Source organism: Oncorhynchus gorbuscha, linkage group LG16 (assembly GCF_021184085.1).
Source record: "Oncorhynchus gorbuscha isolate QuinsamMale2020 ecotype Even-year linkage group LG16, OgorEven_v1.0, whole genome shotgun sequence".
Lineage (NCBI taxonomy): Eukaryota > Metazoa > Chordata > Actinopteri > Salmoniformes > Salmonidae > Oncorhynchus > Oncorhynchus gorbuscha.
Genome location: NC_060188.1, coordinates 67,344,301 through 67,361,196, shown reverse-complemented (window position 1 = coordinate 67,361,196; position 16,896 = coordinate 67,344,301). Strand labels below are relative to the sequence as shown.

General features: G+C 43.4%; 1 pseudogene; it reads left to right on the top strand.

Annotated features, from left to right (window-relative positions):
• LOC123998782 overlaps positions 1-16,896 on the top strand; it is a 36,453-nt pseudogene that overhangs the window by 4,585 nt on the left and 14,972 nt on the right.

The window sequence follows — 16,896 nt, the reverse complement described above, 5'->3', positions numbered from 1 at the left end:
TGCTAAGTTCCTTCCTCTCTGTGTATAGCTGGTGATGGAGTTCTGTGGGGCAGGCTCAGTGACAGACTTGGTAAAGAACACCAAGGGCAACTCTCTGAAGGAGGACTGGATCGCTTACATCTGCAGAGAGATCCTCAGGGTGAGGAACCACACTGCACTCACTATAGAACCATTACAGACGCCCTCCAGAGGGCCTCAAACCCCTGACTGAACTCTGACCCCTCTCTAATACCCAGGGCCTCTCGCACCTCCACCAACACAAGGTCATCCACAGAGACATCAAGGGCCAGAACGTGCTGTTGACAGAGAACGCGGAGGTCAAACTCGGTGAGATGATTGATTCTAAAACTGTTAATGTGTTTGCTCTGCCGCTGCTTGTTGTTTACATGTGTTTCTGTACTGTGTGTGGGCTTGTTGTAATCAAACATTTGTATGTTTTCCGTTCCAGTGTTTCCGGACAGAAAATACATTTATAAAATTGGTTCAAACCAAGAGAACGTGACTGTTCATAGTAGATATTCGTTCTTTTTTTGAACCTGTGAAATCAACATTGTTTTTACAAAATGGCTCATTAATTTACTCGACCCATTAGCACAGATAGAGAAGCTTTCTATGGAACGTGTAAGCTAGTTGTTTACACGTTTAGTTGGTCAAAAAAGTGCAGACGCAAGATGCGATTGGAATTTCACTGGTGGGGAGAGCTCGAGAGGGAGTGGGGTGGACATGGAGGGGGAATGGCTTGATACGCTGAACATCATGACGTCATTTGAACTGGACTGTGTTTAAGCTATTACTAGTATTATAACTACACCAAATGACAATTATATACTAGACAGGAATATTTTTGTACCAAAAAAATAACATTATTAATCGGTTCTCAAGATTGTAAAATAACGATTCTGTTCCAGAACACTAGAGATCATTTTCGTTCCCAGTTCTGTTCCATTCCTCAAACATTTTAGTTATATTCTGGTTCTGTTCCCTGAACCGGGTCCAATGTCTAGTTGTGATGAAAATGTATTTCTGCTCTTTGTTTCCATATGCAATCTTCCAGTCTGTGTTTTATATCAGCTTTCCTAAGTCTGAATAGAGTGTTCAATTGTCTCACCATCAAGCACACTACATATTTGTATTATGGTTTTATCTACAATTTAACGTAATCAAGACTTGAAAAATGTAAATGTAGCCAGTAATACTGAGTCTCTGTCCTCCACTGTGTGCAGTGGACTTTGGGGTGAGTGCTCAACTGGACAGGACCGTGGGGCGCAGGAACACCTTCATTGGCACACCTTATTGGATGGCCCCTGAGGTCATCGCCTGTGACGAGAACCCCGACTCTACCTATGACTACAGGGTAATGACCCCTTTCCATCCTAATGTCTGTATGTTTTTTTATTTATTTTTATTTTACCTTTATTTTACTAGGCAAGTCAGTTAAGAACAAATTCTTATTTTCAATAACTGCCTAGGAACAGTGGGTTAACTGCCTGTTCATGGGCAGAACGACAGATTTGTACCTTGTCAGCTCGGGGATTCGAACTTGCAACCTTTCGATTACTAGTCCAACGCTCTAACCACTAGGCTACCCTGCCGCCCAATGTGAGCGGCAGGGTAGTACCCACTCTATGTGAGAGTGGGTAGTAAATCTCACATGTCTCCACAGAGCGATATCTGGTCCCTGGGGATCACAGCCATAGAGACAGCAGAGGGAGCTCCTCGTAAGTACAGCTCAGTGCACCCACCCACACGCATCTATCTCCACTTTATTACCCTAAATGACTTAAATGTAATGTAAATGTACCCTTTTCATCCACACCCACCCACACGCATCTATCTCCACTTTATTACCCTTTTCATCCACACCCACCCACACGCATCTATCTCCACTTTATTACCCTTTTCATCCACACCCACCCACACGCATCTATCTCCACTTTATTACCCTTTTCATCCACACCCACCCACCCACACGCATCTATCTCCACTTTATTACCCTTTTCATCCACACCCACCCACACGCATCTATCTCCACTTTATTACCCTTTTCATCCACACCCACCCACACGTATCTATCTCCACTTTATTACCCTTTTCATCCACACCCACCCACACGCATCTATCTCCACTTTATTACCCTTTTCATCCACACCCACCCACACGCATCTATCTCCACTTTATTACCCTTTTCATCCACACCCATCCATCTATCTCCACACCCACACGTATCTATCTCCACTTTATTACCCTTTTCATTATCATCTCCCTTTATTACCCTTTTCATCCACCCACCCACACGTATCTATCTCCACTTTATTACCCTTTTCCTCTACACTCACCCACACACTCAAACAGCTGATATTTATCTCCTAAACTCTCAAAAGCACATTCTGCATAACATAAGCCTGCAGTGGAGAGATTTAATCATCTCCCACATTATCAAACTCCTGTCTCGTCACTGGCTCATAAATCAAGCCATGTGTTTGAGATGGCTCATTCACCACTGTGCTGCTCATGTAAGATACGAGGTTAGGGGGCTATTGATCTGTGGTGTTAGAGAGCCTTCTCTATATCAAACTGCATAACACAAGCACATATCACTGCACACTGCTCCCACCGTAGGCAGCTTTGAAGTGGGATGCCTGGAGAAGGGATTCTCTCCCTGGAGCTCCTGCTGTTGCTGTACCCACCCAGTATGCGTGACACAGCCCAGACAGGCAGACTGTCGAGGGCTGTTGTCGTCAGATGCCTGTTGTCAATGAATTATGCAATACGGACTTTCTCACATTCTCACCAACACTGAGTTTCTACTGGTGACTGGGAGGCTACTGGCTAATTGTTAGCTAGCATTGCTGTTGTTTTTCAAAACCTGATAAAACCACCCTCTGGTCTGACATGAGCAGACTGATTTAACTCATGTGACTTAATGTGCCAAACGGTGAAGTGTGCACGTTGGTACATGTATCCCCATAAAAAGTTCCCACAGATGCACATAAACTGTTTTTATACTTCCCAAACATTGTCAAGAATGACATACGTAAGCTGGTCTTGTAATCACCATGTATCAAATTTAATTTGTCACACACACATGGTTAGCAGATGTTAATGTGAGTGTAGCAAAATGCTTGTGCTTCTAGTTCCGACCATGCAATAATGTCTAACAATTTCACAACAACTACCTTATACACACACAAGTGTAAAGGAATTAATTAGAATATGTATATATATGGATGAGGGATGGCCGAACGGCATAGACAAGATGCAGTAGATGGTATAGAGTACAGTATATACATATGACATGAGTAATGTAGGGTATGTAAACATTCTATAAAGTGGCATTGTTTAAAGTGACTAGCGATACATTTATTTTTAATTATTAAGTGGCTACAGATTTGAGTCAGTATGTTGGCAGCAGACACTCAATGTTAGTGGTGGCTGTTTAACAGTCGGATGGCCTTGAGATAGAAGCTGTTTTTCAGTCTCTCGGTCCCAGCTTTGATGCACCTGTATTGACCTCGCCTTCTGGATGATAGCGGGGTGAACAGGCAGTGGCTCGGGTGGTTGTTGTCCTTGATGATCTTTTTGTCCTTCCTGTGACATCAGGTGGTCTAGGTGTCCTGGAGGGCCGGTAGTTTGCCCCCGGTGATGCGTTGTGCAGACCTCAGTACCCTCTGGAGAGCCTTGCGGTTGTGGGAGGAGCAGTTGCCGTACAAGGCGGTGATGCAGCCTGGATTGTGCATCTGTAAATGTTTGAGTGTTTTTGGTGACAAGCCAAATGTCTTCAGCCTCCTGAGGTTGAAGAGGCGCTGTTGCACCTTCTTCACCACGCTGTCTGTGTGGGTGAACCATTTCATTTTGTCCATGGTGTGTACGCCGAGGAACTTAACTTTCCTCCTTCTCCACTACTGTCCCGTCGATGTGGATAGGGGGTGCTCCCTTTGCTGTTTCCTGAAGACCACATGTAGTCACTGAAAGTACTGAATGCCTTGGGCAGTATCAGAACTAACGTCAATGTATTCGTCCTAACAAAGGGCATGTTATTGTTGTGCTGATAACCTAACCAGACAGGTTAAGCTAGCTATGCTTGGAAGACAATACGTATGTGTTGCTCAAACAAGACAATGGAGCAATAGGTGTGAGGCAACAAAGAAAGGATAAGGATCGGGTTTATCAAGAGCACATTATATTGATTGGGACTACAGTTGTATGCATAAGGATTATGTGATCATTACATGTTTATACTGTATAGTAGTGTACAAGCAATATTTTAATGCTCTTTTGATTTAAATGCTTTGTACCAATCCATCATTATCTCCCCCTCTCTCTCTCCCCCCCAGCTCTGTGTGACATGCACCCTATGAGAGCTCTATTCCTCATCCCGAGGAACCCCCCCTCCCAAACTTAAGTCCAAGAAGTGGTGAGTGTTTGGTTTCTGCTGTTTTTCCTAAAACTTCAGTTTTATTTTAGGACATAGCTATTTTCTCTTGGCTCCCCACCCTCTATTGCCCTCCCTTTGTAGTGATAAGATTCCTTCCTTACCATAGCCCTGCTGTGCTTTACTGAGCTATTTACGTCCAACACCAGCTGGCCATGGTACAGTGGCATGACAGAAATGTTATCACTAGGGCTGTGGTGGTCACAAAATTTCATCAGCTGGTGAATGTCAAGCAAGTAACTGTCGATCTTAAGGTAGTTGACAGTTAATTAACATAAACACATTTAGCATCTCCTAGTTTCCACACATAATAAATCCATGTGATATAGCCTACACCATCACAATAAATCCATTATTTATTTTAGACAGTTCTAAAGAAGCATGATATGAAGAAAACATAGTCTATTTCAGAAGAGCAGAATAGCATACCCTGAGTTGTCCGTGTTAGGTCCTGATGTGGCTATGACAAATAGCTGTGGGCTACACTAGTTCATTTAGCAGACAATATTTGCTATAATTCTGTGGCATTATTTTATAGTATGACGATCACAACTGAACAAATTTGAATAAAATATAAATATTTTCTCAATGATTTGAGGGCGTGCGCACATGCAACTATTCTGTGTTGAGCAGTTATCAAAGAAGTAAACTAGGCAAAAAAGGAATTCTTGTTCAATGAACCATAAACAATTAATGAACATGCACCTGTGGAACGGTCGTTAAGACAATAACAGCTTACAGACGGTAGTTAATTACGGTCAGTTATGAAAACTTAGGACACTAAAGAGGCCTGACTCTCTAACACCAAAAGAAAGATGCTCAGGATTCCTGCTCATCTGCGTGAACGTGCCTTAGGCATGCTGCAAGGAGGCATGAGGACTGCAGATGTGGCCAGGGCAATAAATTGCAATGTCCATACTGTGAGACGCCTAAGACAGCGCTACAGGGAAACAGGACGGGCAGCTGATCGTCCTCGCAGTGGCAGACCACGTGTAAAAACACCTACACAGGATCGGTACATCCGAACATCACACCTGCGGGACAGGTACAGGATGGCAACAACAACTGCCCGAGTTACACCAGGAACGCACAATCCCTCCATCAGGGCTCAGACTGTCCCCTATAGGCTGAGAGAGGCTGGACTGAGGGCTTGTAGACCTGTTGTAAGGCAGGCCCTCACCAGACATCACCGGCAACAATGTCGCCTATGAGCACAAACCCACCGTCGCTGGACCAGACAGGACTGGCAAAAAGTGCTCTTCACTGACTAGTCGCAGTTTTTACTCACCAGGGGTGATGGTCGGATTTGCGTTTATCGTCGAAGGAATGAGCTTTACACCGAGGCCTGTACTCTGGAGCGTGATCGATTTGGAGATGGAGGTTCCGTCATGGTCTGGGGCGGTGTGTCACAGCATCATTGCCTGCAATGACAAGCTCAGTCCAATCTCAACGCTGTGAAGACATCCTCCTCCCTCATGTGGTACCCTTCCTGCAGGCTCATCCTGACATGACCCTCCAGCATGACAATGTCACCAGCCATACTGCTCGTTCTGTGCGTGATTTCCTGCAAGACAGGCATGTCAGTGTTCTGCCATGGCCAGCGAAGAGCCCGGTTCTCAATCCCATTGAGCACGTCTGGGACCTGTTGGATCGGAGGGTGAGGGCTTGAGCCATTCCCCACAGATATGTCCGGGAACTTGCAGGTGCCATGGAAGAGTAGGGTAACATCAAACAGTCCATGAGGGGGAGATGCACTGCAGTACTTATTGCAGCTCAGCTGGTGGCCACACCAGATACTGACTGTTAATTTTGATTTTGACACCCCCCCTGTCTGTGAAAATTGTTCAATTTATGTCTCAGTTGTTGAACATTATGTTCGTACAAATATTTACACGTTAAGTTTTCTGAAAATAAACGCAGTTGACAGTGAGAGGACGTTTCTTTTTTTTGCTGAGTTTAGGTACTCCTATGTTTAGGTACTCCTTTTGAGGCCCGGAGTGCTGCATTGTGCCCTTCTCCCTGAGTGTGCTGCCCAATCCGAGGCATTTCTCACTCGCGCGGTTCTCCATCACCTGATCGGGTCTTTCTCATAGGCTATAAATTAAGACAGGCACATCTGGGACACAACTGCCCGCGTCCTAATCCAAATTCCGAAGTGCATATTGAAGATATTGGAAGAACTGTCCAAAATGTACTTTTCATCAGCCAACAAGATGAGTAGGAACAGCAAAAGCACTAGCCTATTGTCAATCCACTGTCCCCCATAGTACAAAAGTCAACCTATTCTGTGCAAGATATAAGTATTTGTTATATATGCCAGTTAGGCTCTACAACCCTTGTAAAGTGGCCTAATGTGCTTAATTCTAAGAAGTTATTTGACCACCTTAGTTGTGCTACAAACCTTGTTAGAACATTCTGGCCTGTGGGCTATGATTCAAACAAGTGGCAAAGAAAAAGGCATTGTTTCTTATGCTGGGCATCATTCTCATCCGCTACAAGACCATGGTGCTTGCCTACGGAGCTGTGAGGGGAAGGCACCTCAGTACTTCCAGGCTCTGATCAGGCCCTACACCCAAACAAGGGCACTGCGTTCATCCACCTCTGGCCTGCTCGCCTCCCTACCACTGAGGAAGTACAGCTCCCGCTCAGCCCAGTCAAAACTGTTCGCTGCCCTGGCCCCCAATGGTGGAACAAACTCCCTCACACGCCTTGTTCAATCTTGTCGGAGACACCTGAAACCCCACCTCTTTAAGGAAAGGATAAGGTTAATAATCCCTCTCACCCCCCTAAGTTTTAGATGCACTATTGTTAAGTGACTGTCCCACTGGATGTCATAAGGTGTATGCACCAATTTGTAAGTCGCTCTGGATAAGAGCGTCTGCTAAATGACTTAAATGTAAATGTAATCACTAATATTATCACCCACCAGACTACACTTGTTTAATCTTGTCTTCACATATACTAAATAATATGTCACTTTTGATTTATAATGGACCATTATCAAGCACCTGTATTGAAACGGTCAGCGGGAAAAATGCATGTCATCTATGTACTTAAATAGCGAATGGAGGATGCTTTTCCCTGTTTCTTTTTTCTGCATGCCAGCCAGGCAGGCTGTATGTACTCCTGTTGTAAATATAAGCAATCTGCTTAATATTAGGAAAGCTGAGAAATAAACATAGCTTTCTATAGACTAGGCAAATGGGATCGAAATGTTCTGCAACATGAGCTCATGGGCTCTCATTAATTGTGTGATTTATGTTTTCAAATACATTTGCATTGGTCGTGGACTATAGGTCTCATGGTCCAAATACACCAAGACCGTTGTGAAGTGTAATGTGTATTGGCGCCAGAGGGGATGCCTGCCGTTTTATGGGCTCTTAACCAACTGTGCAAAAAATCTATCTATATATTGCATTGTTTAACTTATTTTGTATATAGTGTTGCTGCTACCGTCTTGTATGACTGAAAATTGCTTCTGGACATCAGAACAGTGACTACTCGCATTGAACAGGACAAATAATTTTTCTTTAATGAGTCGGACAAGAGGCATTACTCCAGACACTTGAACAGGCCCTCATCCCTGTCATTCACAGGAGAAAGAGAGGTTATGCGGAAGGAGATCAGGGTTCCTTGTGAGGATCCGGTGACGAGTGTCTAATCTGCCTTTGCCATCGACACTATTGGCCAACGTACAATCGCTGGATAATAAGGTGGACAAACTAAAAGCACCTATATCCTACCAACTGGACATTAAAAGCTGTAATCTTATGTTTCGTGGCTGAACGACGACATGAAAAACATAGAGCTGGCGGGTTTTACACTGTACTGGCAGGATAGAACACCAGCCTCTGGTAATACAAGGGGTGGCGGTCTATGTATATTTGTAAACAACAGCTGGTGCACGATATCTAAGGAAGACTCAAGGTTTTACTCTACTTCAGGTGTGCATCTCATGATAAGCTGTAGACCACACTATCTACCTAGAGAGTTTATCATATTCTTCGTAGCTGTCTGTTTACCACCACAGACTGATGCTGGAACTAATACCGCACTAAACGAGCTGTATACGGCCACAAGCAAACAGGAAAACACTCTTCCAGAGGCAGCGCTCCTAGTGGCCGGGGACTTTAATGTAGGGAAACTTACATTTGTTTTACCTAATTTCGACCAGCATGTTAAATGTGCAACCAGAGGGGAAAAAACTCTAGACCACCTTAACCTCACACAGAGACACATGCAAAGCTCTCCCTCACCCTCCATTTGGAAAATCTGACCATATTTATATCCTCCTGATTTCTGCTTACAAGCAAAAATTAAGCAGGAAGCACCAGGTCTATAAAAAAAGTGGTCAGATGACGCAGATACTAAGCTACAGGACTGTTTTGCTAGCACAGACTGGAATATGTTACGGGTTCCTACCCATGGCATTGAGGAGTACACCACATCAGTCACTGGCTTCATCAATAAGTGCTTTGAAAGGCTGGTCATGGCTCACAACACCATTATCCCAGAAATCCTAGACCCATCTCCAATTTGCATACCGCCTCGTGAAGAGGGCACGACAACACCTTTTCCCCCTCAGGAGACTGAAAAGATTTGGCATGGATCCCCAGATCCTCAAGAAGTTCAATAGCTGCACCATCGAGAGCATCCTGACTGTTTGCATCACTGTCTGTTATGGCAACTGCTTGGCATCTGTCTGTAAGGTATGCGCGCTGCCCAGTACATCAGTGGGACCAAGCCTCCTGACATCCAGGACCTCTATACAAGGCGGTGTCAGAGGAAGTCTCACAAAATCAGACACCAGTCACCTAAGTCATAGACTGTTCTCTTTGCTACCGCATTACAACCGGTACCGGAGAGTCAAGTTTGGGACCTTAACAGCTTCTACCCCCAAGCCATAATACTGCTGAACGATTAATGAAAAATAACACTTGGACTATTTATATCTCCCCCCCCTCTTTTTACACTGCTGCTACCCGCTGTTTATCAATGCATAGTCACTTTATAAATGACCTCGACTAACCTGTACGCCCCACACATTGGCTCGATACCGCCTGTATATAGCCTCGTTATGTAATTTTCTTCTTACTTTTTGAATGTAAATGTACATTATTTTGTAAATATTTTCTTAACCAAAAATGCAGTTCGATAAATGGAGTTAAGGGCCTTGTAAGTAAGCATTTCACGGTAAGGTCTACACCTTTTTTTTTATTCGCATGTGACAAATAAAATTTGAAATTATTTTAGAGGGACAATTGTGCTGAGTGCCAGGCAGTTAGTAAGTTTGGTAGGCTAATGACCAGCATCAGTTCTTGGAGAAGCCTAATTACCGCGACTAAATGGTCATGTAGAATTTGACTGCCTTCCTGACTTGTGGCTGCCGGTGTGGCAGTAATACGGTCACCACAACAGCCCTAACTTAAACTAACGTAGCCTGTTTTTTTACTTGCACTATTCTTTCCCTGACAAACCAGACATGTAGGAAGACATTCTTAGACCTCAAACAAGCGAGTCATCTGCAAATCACATATTTAAACTACTCATACCAATTATTCAATGACTAAGACTAGAATGTATTGAATGAAGTTGTTGCTCAATGCACGTGTTTCATTTGGTTGACCTATAGCACATACCTTAGTGATAGCTATTGGCCTCCAGACAAGTCATGTGGACAACTTTACTGCAATTGATACACCCAAGTACATCCTAATGAAAATAGCAGTGAAAAATCTACCGATAGAGGCACTGTTGTGCATTTAATGTATGGATACTCGGACTGTCTTTTTGTCTCTCTTTCACTCCCATGCACACAGACCTTCCCTGTTCTTCTCCTTTCTTTCTGAACACTCATCTTGGAATAGTTTTCATTCCCAAATACATGCGACCTACAGGAGATACCTGGCCTCCTAAAATTCCCACTCACACCAGCTCTCCCATCTCTCTCCACCAAACACCTGTTACTCAACACTCCCCTCTTCCTCACCTGACCCACCCACCCCACCTCCAGGTCTAAGAAGTTTATAGACTTTATAGAGGGCTGCCTGGTGAAGACTTACACCAGCCGGCCAACCACAGAGCAGCTCCTGAAGCACTCGTTCATCCGGGACCAGCCCACGGAGCGCCAGGTCCGCATCCAGCTCAAAGACCACATCGACCGCACACGCAAGAAGAGGGGCGAGAAGGGTGAGCGAGGGAAGGGCTGGCCTGGGCCCGACTGAGGCCTGTTTGGGTTGGGCATGAGATATTGTGTTTTGCACATGTCTGTGTGCATAATGGTTGGAGGGTTGAGGTTGACTGAGAAGATTGGGTGGATTGTCATTATATGTACATACAGATAACGGCCAAAATAAAGGAAGCACCAAAATAGTGTCTTTAATAGGTAATTGGGCCACAACAGCTTCAATGCGCCTTGGCATAGATTCTACAAGTGTCTGCAATTCTATTGGAGGGATGTGATGTCATTCTTCCACAAGAAATTCCATAATTTGGTGTTTTGTTGAGGGTGGTGGAAAATGCTGTCTCGGCACCGCTCCAAATTGTTAATTTGGGTTGAGATCTGGTGACTGAGACACAACCACACACCCTTTAAACCCCCTGCGGTCCTTTAAGGCTCTTCTTTCAAAGTCACTGACATCTCTTCTAGCCATAGTAGCCAAAATAATGGGCAACTGGGCATTTTTATACATGACTAATCATGATGGGATTTTAATTGCTTAATTAACTCAGGAACCCCACCTGTGTTGATGCACCTGCTTTCAATATACTTTGTATCCCTCATTTACTCATGTGTTTCCTTTTTGGCAGTTACCTAGTATGTTTTCACTACTATGTGATATACTTTCTCATTTCTGTTAATTCTTTCTCTCACTCCCTTTGTCTCAGAGGAGACAGAGTATGAATACAGTGGCAGTGATGAGGAGGATGAGAACCGTGGGGAAGACAGGGAGTCCAGGTAACACAACACTACCCATATAACATTACTACCCCCGTAATATAATAATATAGTGTCCTGAGATTAATGTCACAATCTCCTGATTCTCTACTATGATCTCTCATCACCTCATCCTGCTATATTCCTCCATATCTAAATCCTCCTTTCTAACCCTTCCACCTCTCTCTCCTCCAGTACCTCCATCCTGAATGTGCCGGGTGAGTCGACGTTGAGGCGGGACTTCTTGCGTCTTCAGCAAGAGAACAAGGAGCGCTCGGAGGCTCTGAAGAGACAGCAGGCCCAGCTGGCTGCCCAGCGTAGAGACCCAGAGGAACACAAGAGACAGCTGCTGCACGACCGACAGAAACGCATCGAGGAGCAGAAAGAACAGCGCCGCCGCCTGGAAGAGGTAATACACACATACACACACACACACACACACACACACACACACACACACACACACACACACACACACACACACACACACACACACACACACACACACACACACACACACACACACACACACACACACAGAGTTGGGCAAAAAAGTATTTAGTCAGCCACCAATTGTGCAAGTTCTCCCACTTAAAAAGATGAGAGGCCTGTAATTTTCATCATAGGTACACTTCAACTATGAGAGAGAAAAAAAAGAAAATCACATTGTAGGATTTTTTATTAATTTATTTGCAAATTATGGTGGAAAATAAGTATTTGGTCAATAACAAAAGTTTATCTCGATACTTTGTTATGTATATACCCTTTGTTGGCAATGACAGAGGTCAAAAGTTTTCTATAAGTCTTCACAAGGTTTTCACACACTGTTGCTGGTATTTTGGCCCATTCCTCCATGCAGATCTCCTCTAGAGCAGTGATGTTTTGGGGCAGTTGCTGGGCAACACGGACTTTAAACTCCCTCCCAAAAAATTATATGGGGTTGAGATCTGGAGACTGGCTAGGCCACTCCAGGACCTTGAAATGCTTCTTACGAAGCGACTCCTTCGTTGCCTGGGCGGTGTGTTTGGAATCATTGTCATGCTGAAAGACCCAGCCACGTTTCATATTCAATGCCCTTGCTGATGGAAGGAGGTTTTCACTCAAAATCTCACGGTACATGGCCCCATTAATTATTTCCTTTACACGGATCAGTCGTCCTGGTCCCTTTGCAGAAAAACAGCCCCAAAGCATGATGTTTCCACCCCCATGCTTCACAGTAGGTATGGTGTTCTTTGGATGCAACTCAGCATTCTTTGTCCTCCAAACATGACGAGTTGAGTTTTTACCAAAAAGTTCAATTTTGGTTTCATCTGACCATATGACATTCTCCCAATCTTCTCTAGCAAACGGGCCTGGACATGTACTGGCTTAAGCAGGGGGACACATCTGGCACTGCAGGATTTGAGTCCCTGGCGGTGTAATGTGTTACTGATGGTAGGCTTTGTTACTTTGGTCCCAGCTATCTGCAGGTCATTCAATAGGTCCCCCCGTGTGGTTCTGGGATTTTTGCTCACCGTTCTTGTGATCATTTTGACCCCACGGGGTGAGATCTTGCGTGGAGCCCCAGATCGAGGGAGATTATCAGTGGTCTTGTATGTCTTCCATTTCCTAATAATTGCTCCCACAGTTGATTTCTTCAAACCAAGCTGCTTACCTATTGCAGATTCAGTCTTCCCAGCCCTGTGCAGGTCTACAATTTTGTTTCTGGTGTCCTTTGACAGCTCTTTGGTCTTGGCCATAGTGGAGTTTGGAGTGTGACTGTTTGAGGTTGTGGACAGGTGTCTTTTATACTAATAACAAGTTCAAACAGGTGCCATTAATACAGGTAACGAGTGGAGGACAGAGGAGCCTCTTAAAGAAGAAGTTACAGGTCTGTGAGAGCCAGAAATCTTGTTTGTAAGTGACCAAATACTTATTTTCCACCATAATTTGCAAATAAATTCATTAAAAATCCTATAATGTGATTTTCTGGATTTGTTTCTCATTTTGTCTATCATAGTTGAAGTGTACCTATGATGAAAATTACAGGCTCTCATCTTTTTACAATTGCACAATTGGTGGCTGACTAAATAATTTTTTGCCCCACTGTATATCTACACACACACACACACACACACACACACACACGCACACATATGGGGCGGCAGGGTAGCCTAGTGGTTAGAGCGTTGGACTAGTAACCGGAAGGTTGCAAGTTCAAACCCCCGAGCTGACAAGGTACTAATCTGCCGTTCTGCCCCTGAACAGGCAGTTAACCCACTGTTCCTAGGCCGTCATTGAAAATAAGAATTTGTTAACTCAAGTCTTAACTGACTTGCCTAGTAAAATAAAATTTAAAAAAATAAAAAAAAAAAAAAATATATATACATACACACACACACTAGAGGTCGACCGATTGTGATTTTTCGATACCGATTATTGGAGGACACCCCCCCAAAAAAGCCGATACCGATTAATCGGCCGATTTTGCGTCAAAATAAAGTATTTTATTTATAATAATGACAATTACAACAATACTGAATTAACACTTATTTTAACTTAACAATAAAATCATTTAGCCTCAAATAAATAATGAAACATGTTCAATTTGGTTTAAATAATGCAAAAATAAAGTGTTTGGAGAAGAAAGTAAAAGTGCAATATGTGCCATGTAAGAAAGCTAATGTTTAAGTTCCTTGCTCAGAACATGAGAACATAGGAAAGCTGGTGGTTCCTTTTAACATGAGTCTTAAATATTCCCAGGTAAGAAGATTTAGGTTGTAGTTATTATAGGACTATTTCTCTCTATACCATTTGTATTTCATGAACCTTTGACTATTGGATGTTCTTATCGGCACTTTAGTATTGCCAGTGTAACAGTATAGCTTCCGTCCCTCTCCTCGCTCCTCCCTGAGCTCCAGGAACACAACGACAACAGCCACCCTCGAAGCAGCGTTACCCATGCAGAGCAAGAGGAACAACTACTCAAAGTCTCAGAGCGAGTGACGTTTGAAACGCTATTAGCGTGCACCCCGCTAACTAGCTAGCCATTTCACATTGGTGACACAAGCCTAATCTCTGGAGTTGATAGGCTTGAAGTCATAAACAGCGCAATGCTTGATGCACAACGAAGAGCTGCTGGCAAAATGCAGGAAAGTGCTGTTTGAATGAATGCTTATGAGCCTGCTGGTGCCTACCACCGCTCAGACTGCTCTATCAAATCATAGACTTAGTTATAACATAATAACACACAGAAATACAAGCCTTACGTCATTAATATGGTCGAATCCGGAAACGATCATCTCAAAAACAAGACGTTTATTCTTTCAGTGAAATACGGAACCGTTCCTTTATCTTTATCTAAGGGGTGGCATCCATTTATTGAAATATTCCTGTTACTTTGCACAACCTTCAATGTTTTGTCATAATTACGTAAAATTCTGGCAAATTAGGCTGCCCAAACTGTAGCATATACACTGACTCTGCATGCAATGAATGCAAGAAAAGTGACACAATTTCGCCTGGTTAATAATTGCCTGCTAACCTGGATTTCTTTTAGCTAAATATGCAGGTTTAAAAATATATACTTCTGTGTATTGATTTTAAGAAAGGCATTGATGTTTATGGTTAGGTACACATTGGAGCAACGATACGCACCGCATCGATTATATGCAACGCAGGACACGCTATATAAACTAGTAATATCATCAACCATTTGTAGTTAACTAGTGATTATGATTGATTGATTGTTTTTTATAAGTTCAGTTTAATGCTAGCTAGCAACTTACCTTGGCTTCTACTGTATTCGCGTAACAGGCAATCTCCTCGTGGAGTGCAATGTAATCAGGTGGTTAGAGCTTTGGACTAGTTAACTAGTGATTATGATTGTTTTTTATAAGTTTAATGCTAGCTAGCAACTTACCTTGGCTTCTACTGCATTCGTGTAACAGGCAATCTCCTCGTGGAGTGCAATGTAATCAGGTGGTTAGAGCTTTGGACTAGTTAACTGTAAGGTTGCAAGATTGATTCCCCCGAGCTGACAAGGTGAAAATCTGTCGTTCTGCCCCTGAACGAGGCAGTTAACTCACCGTTCCTAGGACGTAATTGAAAATAAGAATGTGTTCTTAACTGACTTGCCTAGTTAAATAAAGATTCAATAAAGGTGTAAAAACAAAAAACAAAAAAAAAACTGCCAAATTGGTGTCCAAAAATTCCGATTTCCAATTGTTATATGAACTTGAAATCGGCCCTAATTAATCGGCCGACCTCCCTCTAATACAGACAGACAGACAGACAGACAGACAGACAGACAGACAGACAGACAGACAGACAGACAGACAGACAGACAGACAGACAGACAGACAGACAGACAGACAGACAGACAGACAGACAGACAGACAGACTCACTCACTCACTCACTCACTCACTCACTCACTCACTCACTCACTCACTCACTCACTCACTCACTCACTCACTCACTCACTCACTCACTCACTCACTCACTCACTCACTCACTCACTCACTCACTCACTCACTCACTCACTCACTCACTCACTCACTCACTCACTCACTGGCAACCTTATCAACTGCAGTTTGTGTTCTTTAGCTTGCTTAATCAAACCACGTTTTTACCCTTTGAGGTAAAACCTGTGACCAACATGGTTCAGCTGACTTGATCCCACCTTACAAAGAATGAATCATCACAAGCCTTTTATCTAGCTATTTATGTCACTCCAAGTTAAGGCTTTCACAGTAGACCGGTTTACTGGGATTGTACTAAGCTGTTATGTACATTGCCACTGTTTAGGGAGATACCGTAATACAGCAGGATATGAAGCTTGCTAATTTAGCAAGTTGGTAACACCAACGGTTTGACGATATCTATAATACATTTTTATTAATGATAATTATGAATAATTGCACATAATTTCTGTGCCAATTAAAATACTTCCACTGGATTGAAATCTCAATGTTGGATTACCTGCATACAGTGTGGAGTAGATGGGAATTGATTATCACAAGGTCAGGAAGCAACTTAGCGTCAGGGAGAGAACTAAAAATGATAGCTCAATATTGTCTCGAGATTGTTAATCATTAATTCTCAACAACAAAAGAGAAGACGGACATTTAAATGTAAAACGTGTCATTAGCAAGTGCTATCTTAATTCTAAGAGGCATACTCTCTTCAGGGAGTTGTTTTAATAGGGAGGCTGTAGTGTCTTTTCAGAAGGCTGCTTAAAACTATTCAGGGTGATAACAATTAAAAGAACAACTGGCCAAGTGTTTGAATCAGGGAGCTGTGTGGTCTCAGCAGAGGAGCAGGGCTGCAGTGGCTGTTGGTAACGGGGGCTGGCAGTGACTCACACCTAACATGCTCTTTCTCTCTTTCACACTCGCTCACTCTTTTGCTCTCTCGCTGTCTCTCGCTCTTTTCTTTTGCTCTCTCTCTCTCGCTCGCTCGCTCGCTCTCCATTTCCTCTCTCTCTTTCCATTTCCTCTCGCGGTGGAGGGGGAAAAAAACTAAAGGTTTATGCAAGGCATCCATTAT